Here is a 15,807-nt window from a genome sequence, read left to right as displayed (position 1 = left end):
AACATGATATTCATTGTTAACTTTACGTGATTTGTCTTTCGACATAGGCTTATGGAATACCCACACACTTCTAGGTGCTGGGGATACAGCAGGGAACAAGCTGGAAGGTCTTTGCCCTCAAGTAGCTTTACAGCCTAGGAGAGTAACAGACAATGTGACGTGTTATGCAGAAGAACTATGCTCTGAAAACACACCCCAGGCCTAACCTAATCAAGGGGTTAACCAGATTAACTAAGGGTACTTTATGCTACTTTGTAACTCCCACAGGGCCTGGTACAATCTCTGGATAGTATAAAAAGCAGACAGGTTACCTATCTGATCACTGGTTTACATTGTCATAACTCATCAAAATGTACACTTAATGATTGTACATTTTATTGTATGTAAATTATACCTCAATAAAGTTGATAAAGATCTGTGAAGGTAGATGGTATTCATTTGCTACCTGAACAAACACCACAACCACACAGAAGGAGATATAATAATCCCATTTTACAGATAAGGAAACTGAGGCTTTGATCAATAAGGTTAACAGCAAACAAGCAACTAAGCCAGAATCCACATCTAGGACTGTCCGACTCCAGAGTTAAGGCTTGTCATTAATCACTGGGTGGGTCCAGGGCTGGCATACAGGTGCCTGCATCCTAAGTAGGAAAAAAAGAGACCTGAATGGTAGCTGTTTGGGCAATTGGTTTAGAAAAAGTGCCACGTTCCTTCGGTGTATTAAACCCCTTGATGGCGTGAAAGACTTGGTGATTAGAGGCTGGGCTGGATTTCAGCCGGCCATTCCATTCTTGAACACAACTATAGGTAGCAAGCAACCCAGGTATTTCACGAGTTTATGTGAGCAGTAAGCACTGTCTCTGTTACCAGAACAAAAAATGTCATTATATAAATACATATTTTTTTGTGTTACACATGGGTGCTCATGTGATTAAACCAGTTAATAAATTTATAACACCTTTTGTTATTTTTTTAATGAGTATTCGTTCAGTTACTATTATGTGGAGATTTGGGAAGTTTTTCAATGTTAAAAGAGAGCTTTCAAAAGTTGAGTATAACCCTACCTAGTGTGTTGCCCTTTGAAACAGACAAGACAGAACTGTACCTGGATTATGTTTTATAGGTCCGCTAGAAAGGGAAAAGACTTGGATGGAAAAAGTTTTAAAAATTGCTGTCAGGAGTGGGAAGGATTAGATAGCGGATGACAGTGTCAATTTTAAAATCAGGAAATGCCGGTGTAGTGGATGCTCTGGTGTGCAACCTTTCAGGACCGAGACACTCACTCCCTCAGCTGCTGGGACTGTCAACAGCTGACAGCTCTCAGTTGAGTCCTCTCCAGCAATTGTCCTCAGCCAAACAGAGCCGCTTTGCCCAAAGTCATATTCCTTCCTTGGGGGCAGCCCACCTCCAAAGACTGGTCTAGGAGGGGTATAAAGGCTTAGCCCCTTTGCCTTGTGAACACAATTATGGATTGTCCCAGCTCCAGATCTCTGTTGTTCTGCCCGGTCCTGTTTCCCTGACTCCTCTCAGGTGCTGGTCCTGAGAGTACCACCCAATAAAAAACCTGCATGCAACTCTCAAAATCTCAGAATCTGTTTCCTAAGGAATTCAACCCATTTGGGTTGGTACGAGAAGTGGTAGTAGAAAAAGACTCTAAGATGAAATTTTGAAGATGGATCACCTGCCAGCCTGCTGGTAATGAGAACCCCCTCACGGGTGGTGGTGGAGCACCGACAGCCCCTGGAATGCTATGGCAGTTGTTAAAACTCTCATCAGTGGCAAACTGGAATGGGATGCCAGTGGAAGGGAGTTCACCAGCAGATGCAATATTTTAGGAAATAGTAATTATGAGAACTTTGGAATTGGAAGGCCATTTGGGGGGGGGCTCATTAATTCATTAAAGAAAGAAAATTAAAAACTGAGGGTGATTAATTGCCAATATCAGACCAAGTATGAGAGCCAGAGGGTCTCTCTGGGAGCATATAAAATGATTCACATATCCTGTAGCCAGAGGGCAAAAAAATCTGTGGGCCAGACCCAAAACCTAAATTATAGGAGTAGCAGAGTTCCAGAGAAGGTTAAATTCTCAGCCCCACACAAGTCTGTTACACCAAGGTCAAGGCCCTGACTGGGAAAAAGTCAAGATGCTGAGACTTGAATTGGAGCGATCTTGGGCTGATGCATTCGAAAATCTTAAATTTCTATATTTCCCTGAACACTGTTGATCTACAGAGGTAACCCATTCTTCCCTGTTAAAGGCTGATGCTCCTCTCTTGGGGATGCATGTATTAGCTTGATGAGGTAGAGGTTTCTGTGAGACAATACATATCTCCCCTTACTCCCTAATGGTCTGCTCCACTTTCGGCTCCCAACCACCAGAGCGATAGCCAGGATTAAGTCACAGTGTAGCCCAGCAGGAGAAATGCTGGGCGGGCTGAAGGTAGAAAAGGACTATATGCTCAAGGAGCTGCAGGACTGGGCAACATGAACTGGCAAAGCAGGAGAGCACCTATGGAACTGTGCTGGATTAAGGGGGACAGAACATAAAGCTGGAAAGAGAGAATAAGCCTATGACACAGGATTTAATAGCTTGGCAAAGACCCCAGGTGGTAGTATTTGATTGGCCCTTGGAAACTTGGAAAAAGCAATGGCCACACTAAGTAAAGTAGGAATGCCAGAACTGCAGTGGTAAGCACTGAGGGAAGAAATCAAAAGCCTCAGAGAAGTGGGATATACTATGTAAGGCCAAAAACCATTATCCCCTTCTGTTCTTGGGATACAGTCTTCTCGTCCAAAGTGACAAGGAATATGCTGATGAGGGGGCTCCAGCATTGTTAAGAAGCTCAGAGATGGGCTGTCCTCTGTAGGCCAAGGCTGCTGGTAGGAGATGCTGGGACAGGGCAGGGTTTTCTGATATTTTCTGATGGGGACAATAGAATTCCCAAATAATAGATGCCAGATAGCAATGCGTAACTCTCAAAAGCAATGTAGGTACAGTTGTCATCAAGAGTGGCAAGGCATCAAGAAAGGCAGTAAGGGAGATCTGACTCTCAGAGAGCTAGGGAGATGGTTTACACAGCACTGCATCGTGAGCAACATGACAGGTGGGCAGCAAACAAGAATGTTGCTCAATCTATGTAACCAAAATAAATCATAGGTGGATGATCAGGAGGCTGACCGCAGCCAAGATAATAAAAAGTCGTGATCACTTTCTAAGTTTCCAGACCTGAGCCAGTTCTTCCACTCAAATCCCATTGACTGATGGAGAAGCTAGGTCCTCATGAAAAAGGACCCTGCAAACACCATGGCAAAAATATAAGGTAATTATTTCCTCAGTCCTTCCCCAAAGCCATTTACTCATGTAACTGTATATTGAGGGAAAGAGGAATAGAAAATCTTTCAAGGACTATCGGATACCAGGTCTGAGTTGAGATATCCAGGGACCCAAAGCATCCTCATAACTCCCCTGTTGTAGTGGGTGGATAAGGGGTCAATTAATAAATTGTCCGGCTCATGGTAGGTCCACTGGCTCCACAGACTTATCTGCTGGTCATTTCCCTGGTTCTCAAAGGAATAGTTGGAATGGCCATATTTAGGTACTATATTGGCAGAACTCACATTGGTTCCATGGCTTGTGGGGTAAGGGCTATCATAGTGGAGAAAGCCAGGTAGAAGCCTGTGAAACCACCCTTCCCTCCCCAGCCAAGATAGTAAATCAAAAACAACACCATACAAAGAGGAAAGGCAAAAAGTAGTGCCACCCTTAGACACCTAAAGTAGGCAGCACTGGGGGTCCTCATCATACGCCTATTCCATTCATCAGTATGGCATCTCGTGTACAGCTAGATGTATCCTGGAGGATGAGTCAGTTACCACAAACCCAACCAAGTTGTAGCCTCTCAATTGCAGCTGTGATCCAGATGTGCTATCTTTGCTGGATCAGATTAAAATGGCCTTGGATACACAATACACGGCCATCAATATAAGTGTATTCTTTTCCATCCTCATCAGGAAGGAGGACCAGAGCAGTTTATATTCACATAGGACAGGACACAGTATACATTCGCAGTGCTGCCTTCGAGCTATGGTAAATCTGTCTTCTGCCATAATATAGTCTCAAGGACTTGGACCTTCTGGACGTTCTGCAGAAGACCACGTGGTTAATAAATGATCACATCATTAATAAATGATCAGATGAGTGAGAAGTGGCAAATACATTGGAAGACTGGTTAAGACACATGCATTCTGGAGGGCAGAAAAAAAGCTAACTGAAGAGTCGGAGGACCACCCCATCAGTGAAGGTTTTAGGGATCCAGTGGTTTGGGGCAAGCTGGGAGATATCCTCCCATCCCCATCAAATTAGGACAAATTATTATCTTACATGTCACACAACTAAGAAGAAAGCACAATGCCTGGCATGCCTTTTGGATTCTGGAGGCAGTATATTCCATATTCAGAAATACTGCTCTCACTTATTTACTTAGTGACAAGGAAAACTGCCAGCAGGAAAGGGTTCTGTAGCAGATCCAGGCAGAGGTACAAGCATCCTTGCTGCTTGGGCAATACAAGCAGTGGGCTATACAACCAGGTAGACTTCATGGTATTAGAGTTGTGGTGGTGAGAAATGATGCCATGTGGAGAAGAACAGAATCACAACGTAAACCCCTGGGGTCCTGACATAAATCTATGCCATCTGCAGCAGAGAATCATTCGGAAAAGAGATCCTTATGTGCTAGTGGGCCCTGGTAGAGATTGAGCACCTAACTATGGGGCATCACGTGACCAAGTGTCCAGATTTGCCCATCAGGAGCTAGGTTCTGTCAAACTCACTGAGCCTTAAGGTTGGGAGGAACCAGTAGCATTCCATCATAAGAAGGAAGTGGTAAGTCCAGGAACAGCCATGTGCAGGGCCAGAGAATACAAGAAAGCTGCATGAGCAGGTGGCCCAGGCTCCCATGTCACCTACCACTTTGTACCAGTGCCTCTCTCTCAGCTCGCATTTATGACTGTATTAGTTTTCTATTGCTGCATAACAATATTACCACAAACTTAGCAGCTTAAAACAACACATGTTTATTATTTCACAGTTGTTGTGGGTCAGGACTTAGGGCATGACTTAGCTGGGTCCTCTTCTTCAGATTTTCATAAAGCTGCAATCAAGGCATCGATTAGGGCTGTGATATTATATGAGGATCCACTGAGGGGAGATGCACTTCCAGCCTCATGTGGTTATTGTCAGAATCCACTTCCTTGCAGACTGCCACATTGAGGGGTTTAGTTTCTTGTTGGCTGTTGGCCAGAGGCCCCTTTCAGCTCCTTGTCACACATCCCTTTCCATAACGCAGCTCACAACGTGGCCACTTGCTTCTTTGAAGCAAACAAGGCACAGGGTGTGTCCTCGTAACATGGGCATTACCATCGTATGTAGTGCATCACGTATACATAGTGACGTCCATCCCATCACCTTTGCCATATTCCATTGATCAGAAGCAAGTCACAGGACTTGCCCACACTGAAGTGGGGAGGATTACCCAAGGAGTGAACACCTGGAGGCAGGGATCATGGCGGTCCTCCTAGAGTCTGCCTGCCACAGACTGCATGGAGGGTTCCTATGAGCGGCTGACAGAGGAGGAAAAAGGCTAACTTGACCCATCATGGATGGGTCAGTTGGTCTGTGGATGCCAGACAAAAATGGACAGTTGCTATACTGCCGCCTCTCCTAGGGTGGCCGTCAGTGACTGCAGTGAGGGGGTATCCTCCTAATGACCGCATCAGGCAGTGCGTTTGGTCATCCGCTTCGTGAAGAGAGAAGTGGCCTGAGGCAAGGATGCACAGAGACTTGTAGGCGGTGGTGAGTAGCTTGGTCGGTTGTTCAGGGAGATTGGGGAATGAAGGTATGTGGGGAAGAGGGATGTGGCAAGAGGACCAAGGCAGTGGGCATGGAGTGTGAACATCTTTGTAACACGTTAATGCCCAGCAGAGAGCATCTCCCGTGGGAGAGGCACTAATCAACCAATCAAAAAGAATGTCTCTTCCAGTTGTCCTCAGCCAGCCTCTGCCCTTGGCCCCTAGTGTTGGCACAGTGAGATCAGGAACAGAGCAGCTGTGGTGGCGGAGATGGAGGCTATGCCTGAGTCCAACAGCAGGGGCCGGTCCAGCTACTGCATTGCTCAAAGTCCAGCCTGCCACATCCAGAAACCAGTGAGAAGCACTCCTCTCCCTCAGAGCACCATATCTTAAGGAGACCTACAACATTTTCCCCACAAAGAAAGAAAACATCACTTGTTGCCCCCAGAAACGAATTTCTACTCTCCAGATTGTCCTAAAAATCCTTACTCCCGGGAGGAATGTTTCTCAAAGGGTGATTCAGGGCCCCTTCAGAATCACTTGAGGGGCTTGTCACAAGTGCAGATTTCCAGGCCCTGCCCCTACCTATTGAATCAGAATCTCTAGGTTTGGTGCCTGGGAATCTGCATTTGTGGAATATAGCGGTTTTGGTCAGTGGCCTTTGACTACAATTCAGTATTCTAACTAAATTTCTCCCAGAAAACAATCCAGTTGTTATGAGATAGGGAAAGAAAATATAAACTTAGGAGTGTCCAAATTGAAAAATCACTTTACCATATCAGTAGGACAAACCCACTATTCTGTTATCAATGCAGAAACACATTATAGGATCCCCGTGAGCCTGGCACTGCGCTCTAGGTTGTGGCGGGAATTAAAAGCATAAGGTTTAGATAAGGAGAAAAAAGTCGACACATATAAAACCTCAGAACTGAAAGAGGTTTGTTCCAGTCCCTTCTGTTCACCAACAGGCAAACAGAGGGTCAATTTCACACAACTTTTTGGCAACAGAACAGAGGGGCCTGAGCCTGAATCACCAAGCAGGGTCTGATGAGATGTCACCGTGAGTGAAGACAACAGCGAGGGCTCTAGGAATTCAGAGGGGCCTCGGCGCGCTGTGTGAGGGAGCAGGCGCAGGGCCCTTGGGCTGCTCCCTGAGACGAGATAAGGCTGCAGGGGCAGAGTGCAGACTCAGGGGCATCAGGCACCAGGGGAGGGAGGTTTCGAAGGCTCTAAGATCAGGAATATCAGGACCTTATATCTGTTGAGCACTATAAATCTCTGGCACATATGACATTATCACCCCGGTTCATTCCTACACTGCCTTTAACCTGGGATTGCTGGGCACAATAACTCTGTACACTCTGGGCGAGGCACACAGGGACCCCAGCGCATGGGCCTCTAAGGTGACAGGAAGGACATGGGAGCCGTTGAGGGATGTGGAGACAGGGCCTCTGGCGACAGCTGGGCAGAAGGGGTCTTGTGCCCAGAGGGAGTTACAGACTCAGAGAGGGCTTGGGCAGGGAAGAGTAGAGTGTAACCCAGTGGGGGGGACACAGCAGCGTGACAAGTCAAGGAGGGAAGCAGGCACTGTGGTTTGGGACAACCTCTTCATTTGTAGCCTGATCACCTGTGACCTGAGGCCTAGGGAGACTGGGGGAAAGATCAGCCCCCCGGGGAAGCCTCTCGTGGCAGAAAGCTTTGTAGGGGCAGCACAGTGCAGTGCGTGGGATACAAGGCTAAGCCCCAGTCCTGGCAGAGAGCCAGAGTACGAGGCCAGAAATCAGGGCCACAGGCCCATCCTAGCAACTCAGCAACTTGTGCCAGTCACATGGGTAATGAAAGGAGGACCCAGGAACCTTTGAATACCACCGAGCTGCCTCTAAGGGAGCATGATCAGTGATGATTCGGAGCCTCACTTGAGAGGTTCATGGGTAGAGTGGAAGGAGACGAGATTGAGAGGGGAGGTAGGCCTCAGATACCAGGCTGAGGATGTAGCCTGTGTGCTGGTGCAGACAGAGGGAGGTGAGACCTGGTGGTGTTCTCACAGCTGGGACAACACCTGGACAAAGAATGTGATCGCTGTCCTGGGGATGTGTGTTTTCTCCACCAACTTACATAGACTGGGTTCATCTCTATTCTCTTGGTGTGCACAAGTGGAAGAATAGAGAATGGTGGGCACACTCATATTGCTCAACTCAGCATTAACAGAGCTAGCTGTTAAAACTTGGATGGGTCCAGAATCGAGGCACTCAGGGAACACAGCACGACGGGTGGAGAAGTGGGAGAGGATGCCCTGGCCCAGTGAGGCAGGACTGCAGAAATGTTTTCTGAATGTATGAAAGGAAAAAAAAAAAACAACAAATATATACATTTACGTACATTTAAGTACATGGTTATAGTGCTTTATGTGTGTGGTGGGCTTGTTTCTTTAACATTTGCTTACCCGTTCAAAATCACTGACTATCAGGGAAATGCAAATCAAAACTACAATGAGATATCACCTCACGCCTGTCAGAATGGCTGTAATTAACAAGACAGGAAACAGCATGTGTTGGAGAGGATGTGGAGAGAAGGGAACTCTCATACACTGCTGGTGGGAGTGCAAACTGGTGCAGCCACTATGGAAAACAGTATGGAGATTCCTCAAAGAATTAAAAATAGAGATGCCCTATGACCCAGCTATTCCACTGCTGGGTATTTATCCAAAGAACTTGAAAACACCAATGCATAAAGATACATGCACCCCTGTGTCCATTGCAGCGTTATTCACGATAGCCAAGACTTGGAAGCAACCTAAGTGCCCATCAAGGGACGAAAGGATAAAGAAGATGTGGTATATATACACAATGGAATACTACTCAGCCATAAGAAACGATGAAATCCAGGCATTTGTGACAACATGGATGGACATTGAGAGAAAGGGATAATTCGGTACACGTGTGTGGTGATGGGTTGTAATTAGTATTTTGGTGGTGAACATGATGTAATCTATGCAGAAATAGAAGTATAATGATGTACACCTGAAATTTTTACAATGTTATAAGTCAATGTTACTGCAATAAACAAAAAATTAAAAAAAAAAAAGAGGGCCGGCCCTGTGGCTTGGTGGTTAAGTGCGCGCGCTGCAATGCTGGTGGCCGGGGTTCGGATCCCGGGTGCGCATCGAGGCACCACTTCTCCGTCCATCCTGAGGCCGAGTCCCACATACAGCAACTAGAAGGATGTGCAGCTATGACATACAACTATTTACTGGGGCTTTGGGGGGAAAAAATTAAATAAATAAAATCTTTAAAAAAAAAAAAAAAGAAATGAAACATTTGCTTACTCAAGTGTGTGTGTAAAATACATTAAAACTGGCTTCAATTTGAGTGCTGATTTTTTTCTTTCAGCCTGAAATAAGCTTCTGTATGAAGCATGCAAAAATTGCTAGCTTGGGGAATACTATTTTTTTCATATCAAATATTTGAGAGTTTATGTTGATTATTGATTTTCTAAGTTTACTGCAAGGTAATTTTGATTTTTATAAGAAAGATACACACTTCAGGATATACTCGTCTAAATGTACAAGTTTAAACTCTGGTTCACAGAACAAAACTTTGCAAAAGGTCGTGATCCAGCCCAGTAACCTAGACTAATCCTGAGACTCCTTTCCTGACATCCAGGTTGCTAGGGGGGCCGATGAGGCAGAAATTAGCCCTGTGGTTTAACGCCCACCAGGGGGCAGTCATTCAGGTGGCTGTAGCACAGTGATTAAGCGCTAGTGCTTGAGGTCCTAGAGATCCAGACCCAAGCCCAGCTCTGCCCTTTTGGACCAATTATCTACCCTCAATGTGTCTTAAATTTTTAATCTCTGTATTTTGCAAAGTGGAGGTGACACCTTACAGTCTCCCAGTGAAGATTCAGTGACGTAGAGCTCCTAGCACAGCACCTGGCTCACGGACTTCCCTGTTAGCGCAATGGTAGCGCCCCGCGTTCCTCCGCAGGAAGAGGAGAAAGCACGGCAGCTCCAGCTCTCCAGTTAAAGTGACTCTGTTTATATGGTAGAAATTACCCTAAAATTTGCATAGGCAATGTTTACCTTTATTTTCCATTAGATGAGAGAAAAATCTGTAAGGAACCAAAACGGAAATATAGTTTGACCATTTAAAATCTGTGTCGGAAGAGCTGCCTCGGAACTAGCAGGATCCAGAGTGCATCTATTCCGCCATCCAGTGGACAAGAAGGGAAAAGAGACATTCAGAGCAAAATAATTGCTTGTAGGATTTCATTGTCAACGTCTGTAATTTACCAAAAAAGTGTTTTCTGATTAGTATAATTTCAACTCTCTACTGAGTTCACTTGTTAATAGATTCATTTAACTTTTGTAAAGCAAAACAACAACCCAGTATTCTAAACATTAAGCATTAAAACTAAGTTCCCTAAAACATTTATATTTACAAACTATGAGCTTCAAGGATATTCTGTGGAAGGAAGAGAACGCTCTCCAGTTCTTATCATCATGGATTTTTTGGCCCGCTTTCCCGGTTTATATGATCCATCTCTACACAGCACTTTTTTTTTCTTTTTGTTTTTTGTGAGGAAGATCAGCCCTGAGCTAACATCCGTGCCCATCTCCCTCTACTTTATATGGGACGCTGCCACAGCATGGCTTGACATGCGGGGTGTCAGTGCTCGCCCAAGATCTGAACTGGCGGACCCCGGGCCGATGCAGCAGAGTGCGGGCACTTAACCGCTTGCGCCACTGGGCTGGCCCTACACAGCGCTCTTTGCATTTATTTTGGCACATAGTCTAGGAGTAGCCCAGAGCCTCTGAAGGTTATGTCTTCCCCCAAATACTGAGTGAAATCAGTGGGAAAATAAAGTCACTCCACTCATTTTTCAAAAATGTACACCAATTTAAAATGTTGGTGTACCCAAGATGAATATTCATTAAGGCCTGTGTGCTTGAATTCATTTTTTGCTGGTGTATGTGTGCACGTATTTCCTCTGTTTTTATTTCTAAGGTCATTTCCTTACGTGTCTATGAGGGTTTTCATTTTGTCTAGGATGAAGACATTGGCAGCCAAGCCTCCCCAAAAAGTTAGTGACAGCAGCATACCTGAAGTGGCCAGTGCTGTTCTGAGACTATCTACTCTGGTTACTACTAACAATAATAATAGCAGGTGCTATTTATTGAGCTTCTGTGATGTGCCAGGCACCGTTCTTGATGTACATACACAATGCTAGTCCTCCCACTAACCCTCTAAAATAGATATTATCTTCACTTTAGATGAAAAACTAATGCTTGTGACCTGTGTAGGGGAGGAAGAACTATTCCTCTACCCTCTAGGTCCTTCTGGCTGGTCTAAGAATTAAGTTGATATGAGATAGAATAACAGGAGAAAATCAAGCAAAATTTAATAACATGTATACATGGGAGAAACACAGGAAATCTGAGTAACTTGCCAAAATGGCCGAAGCCACCACCTTAAATACCATCTTCAGCTAAAGACAAAGGAGGATGTTGGGGTGGTAGTTTGGGACTTCAAAGGGGAGGAAGGCAACTCACATGGAGACGGAAAGGCAAATGTTTAATAAACACATGTTTGCTGGGGCCATCTTTAGACAATGTCATGAGACAGAGACAGAGGGGGGGAGAGAGAGAGAGAGAGAGGGAGAACTTTGATAAAAATGGGCTTAGCAAAGATCCTCCCCGTCTACCATACCCAGAGTTATCTATGGTGATGGCCCGTCCTGGGACAGGCTTTCTATCTTAAATTCTTTTAGGTAGTTAGGGGAAAGGTCAAAGTTTCTTTCAGAGTCTTTTGTCCTTAAAAATAATCAAGCCAAAGAGACACATTTTTGGGTGGCCAATTCTGATCCCCCACACCCGCCATGAGCAAATCCAGGCTGTGTCCAGAGCCTGACAGTGGTGAATAATCACTGACTGGCTGGCTGACCCTTGAGTCAGTTTCTTTCCCCGGAAAATGAGAAGCTTTGACAAGGGATGTTCTCTAGGGTTTTGCCTGATTCTAAGAATTCCTCTGCTAGGAATTGTGGGGTTTGCAGAGGTGAAAAGATTTTGTCTCTGCTGCCAAGTAGCCCAGAGTTCAACGGGAAAGAGAGGACTGTGGGCACACACAGAGTGGGATGTAGTGTATGTGAGAGCAGATGCCCTGGAAGCGTCATGGCAGGCGTCTGTGTGACCTCCCACCACCTCCCACGAAACACCATTCTCCACTCTGTCCCCGCCTTCTTTCTCTGTCCTTCCTCCTATGTCCCTACTATTATTCTTCTGCTTCTCTCTCTTTTCTTTCTCCCTCTGCCCTGTCCTAGAACAGTGCTTTTCTAGCTGTGAATTTTAATCCATTAGTAGGTCATAAAGTTAATTCCCTGAGTCTGGATCAGCGTTAAAAAATGAAATAACAATATAAACTATTAAAGGGCATCACTCATAGTGAGGGTAATATTGTGTAAAACTTGTTTTAATATGTGTGTTTGCATGTGTGTGTATGCTGTGTCAAGAGGTAAATTTTACACCTTATTTTAAGACATTAGGAAAACTCTGCTCTAGACTAAAATGGGGGTCCCATCCTCACCTGTGGAGGCCATGTACGCTGACAGTCTCCAGCAGGGAGGTGGCATCTGGGTCTTGACGGCACTGGGGAGATTGTCCCTCTTTCCAGCTCAGGTAAATCCTTACCTGGAGGCAGGAATGGCCCAGATGACCCTGAAATAGTGCAGTCAAGTCGCCAAGCATGTGAGAGCCCCTCTGTGCCAGCCCTGTGCTAGGCTGAAGTCCCCTCCCGCCCCTGCAGGGTCCACAGGAGAGGCGAGCAGCCGCCAGCACCAGGTCATCGATTTACCCCAGGTGCCACCTACCCTGCGGAGCGGCCTGACCTTCGTGTCAGGTCTTTCAGTTCCCACTTTGCCTCCGGCCCTGCCCACCCCAGGCTGGGGGTGTCCTATGGCTGACGGAGGCCTCAGGGCCCGGCCCCATCCCCAGCCTCCCCGCGGTGGCTCTGGGGTCCCCAGCACCCGGCATTGTCTGGGGCGCTGAGGCCACGGACCCTGGAGACGCAGAGGGTGGGTAGGGCACTGCTTGTCCGTTCCTCCCTCACAGCCTCTCAGCGGGACCGCCACTCCTCCGTCCTCACTGCCCCTCCTGGTGTCAGGGGCCCGAGTTGGACGACCCCTAAAGAGGCGTCTCTGGGGATTACTGCGGATGCCCCGAGTCACATCCGGAGGGGGGCGGTGGGAGGCACCTCCCTGAGCCAGTTTCTCCTCTGCCATCCCCGCCTCACCCCTACCAATTCCTGGGATCAGGGATTAAACCAGGCTTTGCTTCAATCTGAGAGGACTGCGTTGTGTCCCTCCGCCTGGAAACCCTCAGGAGTCAGGTGGGATTTCTGGAGGACTCTAGGAGGGGGCTGCCGGGCTGCTCCCCGTGTTGCTCAAACAGCCCCGGCTGACCTGCTCTGGGGAGGGCCCCGGGCCCCGGAACGCAGCTTGGGGGGCCTGTGGGCAGCAGGTCGGGGGCTTCCACTTGCTTGCCTCCTGCTCCCCGAGCTAACTGTGCCCCCACCCCACCCGCAACTGCAGGCTCCTCCTCTCCCTCTCCTCGGCCATTCCTCTGCCCAGAATGCCCTCCCTCCCCACCCCTGCCCACGTTCAAGGCCTTGCCCCAACCCCCTTCCCCTGAATTTTCTCCCAGCAGAAACTCCTGCACAATCCGATTACTCAGCTGACCCTCAGCCTGGGGCTGCCTCTCTTCGGGATCTTTCTGCAGATGCTGCCTCCCTAACCTGACTTGTGAGCAGTGTGGGGGCAGAGACCACGTCTTACTTACGGGTGGGGGAAAGAGCAGGAATGTTGTAGAATCCAGCCGCAGTGCTTACAGGCCAAGGGAACTTGGCCAAGTGAGCATTCCCCTCTCATCTCAGTTTCTCATCTGTGAAATGGGGCTAAGGCCCTTGCAGGGTTGTGTGAGACAACTTTTGACAAAGGCTGACATCCCGGCAGGCACAGAGCGCGCGCAGTACTGTGGGGGTTGCTGTTCCGCACAGTTGAACAGTCCCCAGCATGTAACTGGTGCACAGTCGCGTGACTGGTTAATCAAGTCACTGGAGAGAGAGGCAGGATGTGCTCCTCCCTCTGATTTTCCCGTGGGGAGAGCAGTGACATTTGGCAGAGCCTGCAAGGAGATGGGAAACGGGCAGTAATCAGCGGAGAGGAACGGAGGCAAGGACGAGAGGAGGGCGGGGAGCAGGGAGGGGAGGAAGGAGGGAAGGCAGGACGGTGGTCAAGCACAAAGGACAATGAGCGTTTTCTTGGAGGACAGGAGGTAGGGCTGTGAACACCATGTGGACATGTCTTCTCAGTCACAGTTACAGAATTTTGAGCCGGAAAAGGGAACCTGGAGATCACAGACCACCCCTCCACCTCCCCCCAAGCCCAGGTGGAGCAGTCCAGGGCCTGGGCGAGCAGGACTAGAGATGGAGAATGTGGATCGAGAATGGCTTCCTCGGCAGGCGCTGCCTGCTACATCCTGCCCTGGGCAGCAGGGCCCCTCCTCCCACCCCCTCGCCCCTACAGCAGGTCCAAATTCTTCCCTTCTTTCCCCGAGGCTGCTCCAGCAGGGAGTTTATCTCCGTGGAAACCTTTGACGATTGTGAAGGTGCAGAAGAGATGGAAAAGGAGAGCCGTGCTCTGAGTGTAATTTATTTCCTTCTTCCCTCCTTCACACTCTCCCTCACTCCTAGTCATCAGCTTGTCCGGCCTCCTCTTCCTCTCTCCCTTCCCCCTCTCCCTCCTTTTCATGATTCTCATCTATAAGGACCTGGCCTAATCCAGGAAGCTGAGGTCCCTGGATCTGCAAAGTGGCTCAGACCCTTCCAGCCCAGCATGCCCCTCATCGCTCATCTCCCAGCAGTGCGCTGGTTTCTGGTCATTATTAGGGGGCTCCTGCTGAGACCCAGAGTGACCAGGTGGGAGAGCTGGGCTGGGCCCCGCCCCCGCCCCCGCCCCCGCCCTGCCAGCGGGAATCGCAGGGTGGGCCTGGCTTAGGCCTGGGCATCCCCCGCACTGCTAACTCTGAGGGTGCACCACTGTCCCCTCCCTTCCAGCTCTCGAGATTTTTCCAGTTGGACGACAGTTATGAAACCTGTTCCTCCAAATCTGTCCTGGAAACGGGAGAAAGCATCCAGGGAGAAAAAGAATGTGATGAAGAGGAAACGTGAGTGTGAAAGAGGAAAGAACAGTAAGCGAATGTGTTAGCCAGTGCTTCTCTTCTCGCATTTCCAGGGCAACAAACTAAACTGGGGATGTCCACTGGCTTGCTCGCCCCTGGGGAGACGACTAGTTTCCGGGCAAAAGCAGGGCGGGCGAGGGAAGGATGCCCGAGGCCCCCTCCCCGGAGAACCGACACTCGTTCGTGACACCCGTGGCTCCTCGGCTGGGGACGCGGAGGGCGCGGCCCACCTTTAAGCAGAAAGCAGCAAAGGGGCCTCCGAGCCTGCGGACCTGCTGCCCGGGTAGGGGCGACAGGGCCGCCTTCCTGGAGCCAGAGGACGGTCCACATCCCGCCTGCGGAGCCCACCCATTCCGGCGCGCGGCCGCAGAACCTCGGAGACGCTCCACAGGCGCCTGCGCGCGCGCAGCGGCCTTCGGTGCCCGCGTCCGCGGAGACTCTCGGAAACGCTCTCCACGCGCCTGCGCAAGCGCAGCGCACTTGGGTACCCGCGCCCGCGGAGGCCACGCCCCGGAGGGCTCAGCTGAGCCCCGGAGGACCCCCAGTCCCCAGAGGAAGCAAACCCGCTGGGGCCGTGACCCGCGCCCGCCGGAGCGTGTCGTTATGCTCCAGTTACTTAGCGCAAAGACTGTTTAGTTTCAGAGAGGGTTGATTTCAAGTTAATTTATGAGAGATTTACGTTTAGATTTGTTAGTTTTGGAATCAGCTTTAGAGATACTTTGATTTAC

At 48.6% G+C, this 15,807-nt stretch overlaps 1 long non-coding RNA gene across 3 annotated transcripts; it reads right to left on the bottom strand.

The window, feature by feature from the left end:
* Nucleotides 1-5,059: 5,059 nt before the first annotated feature.
* LOC147915166 (uncharacterized) lies at nucleotides 5,060-15,509 on the bottom strand. 3 transcript variants are annotated; one of them, XR_015554458.1, is made up of 5 exons: nucleotides 15,310-15,509; nucleotides 13,679-14,023; nucleotides 12,429-12,559; nucleotides 9,929-10,127; nucleotides 5,060-6,249 (listed from the first exon to the last, which is right to left on the bottom strand). It is a non-coding gene; the product is annotated as an uncharacterized LOC147915166 (long non-coding RNA). The 3 variants fall into 3 exon arrangements; XR_015554460.1 differs by lacking the exon at nucleotides 9,929-10,127; XR_015554459.1 differs by lacking the exon at nucleotides 5,060-6,249 and having other exon boundaries at nucleotides 9,909-10,127; nucleotides 15,310-15,508.
* Between the last annotated feature and the right edge of the window lie 298 nt (nucleotides 15,510-15,807).

The sequence above is a fragment of the Ceratotherium simum genome, chromosome 15 (genome assembly GCF_057802395.1).
Source record: "Ceratotherium simum simum isolate JZ-2026a chromosome 15, ASM5780239v1, whole genome shotgun sequence".
Classification (NCBI taxonomy): Eukaryota; Metazoa; Chordata; class Mammalia; order Perissodactyla; family Rhinocerotidae; genus Ceratotherium; species Ceratotherium simum.
The sequence above is the reverse complement of the archived record's forward strand: the minus strand, read 5'-3'. Positions and strand labels throughout refer to the sequence as shown.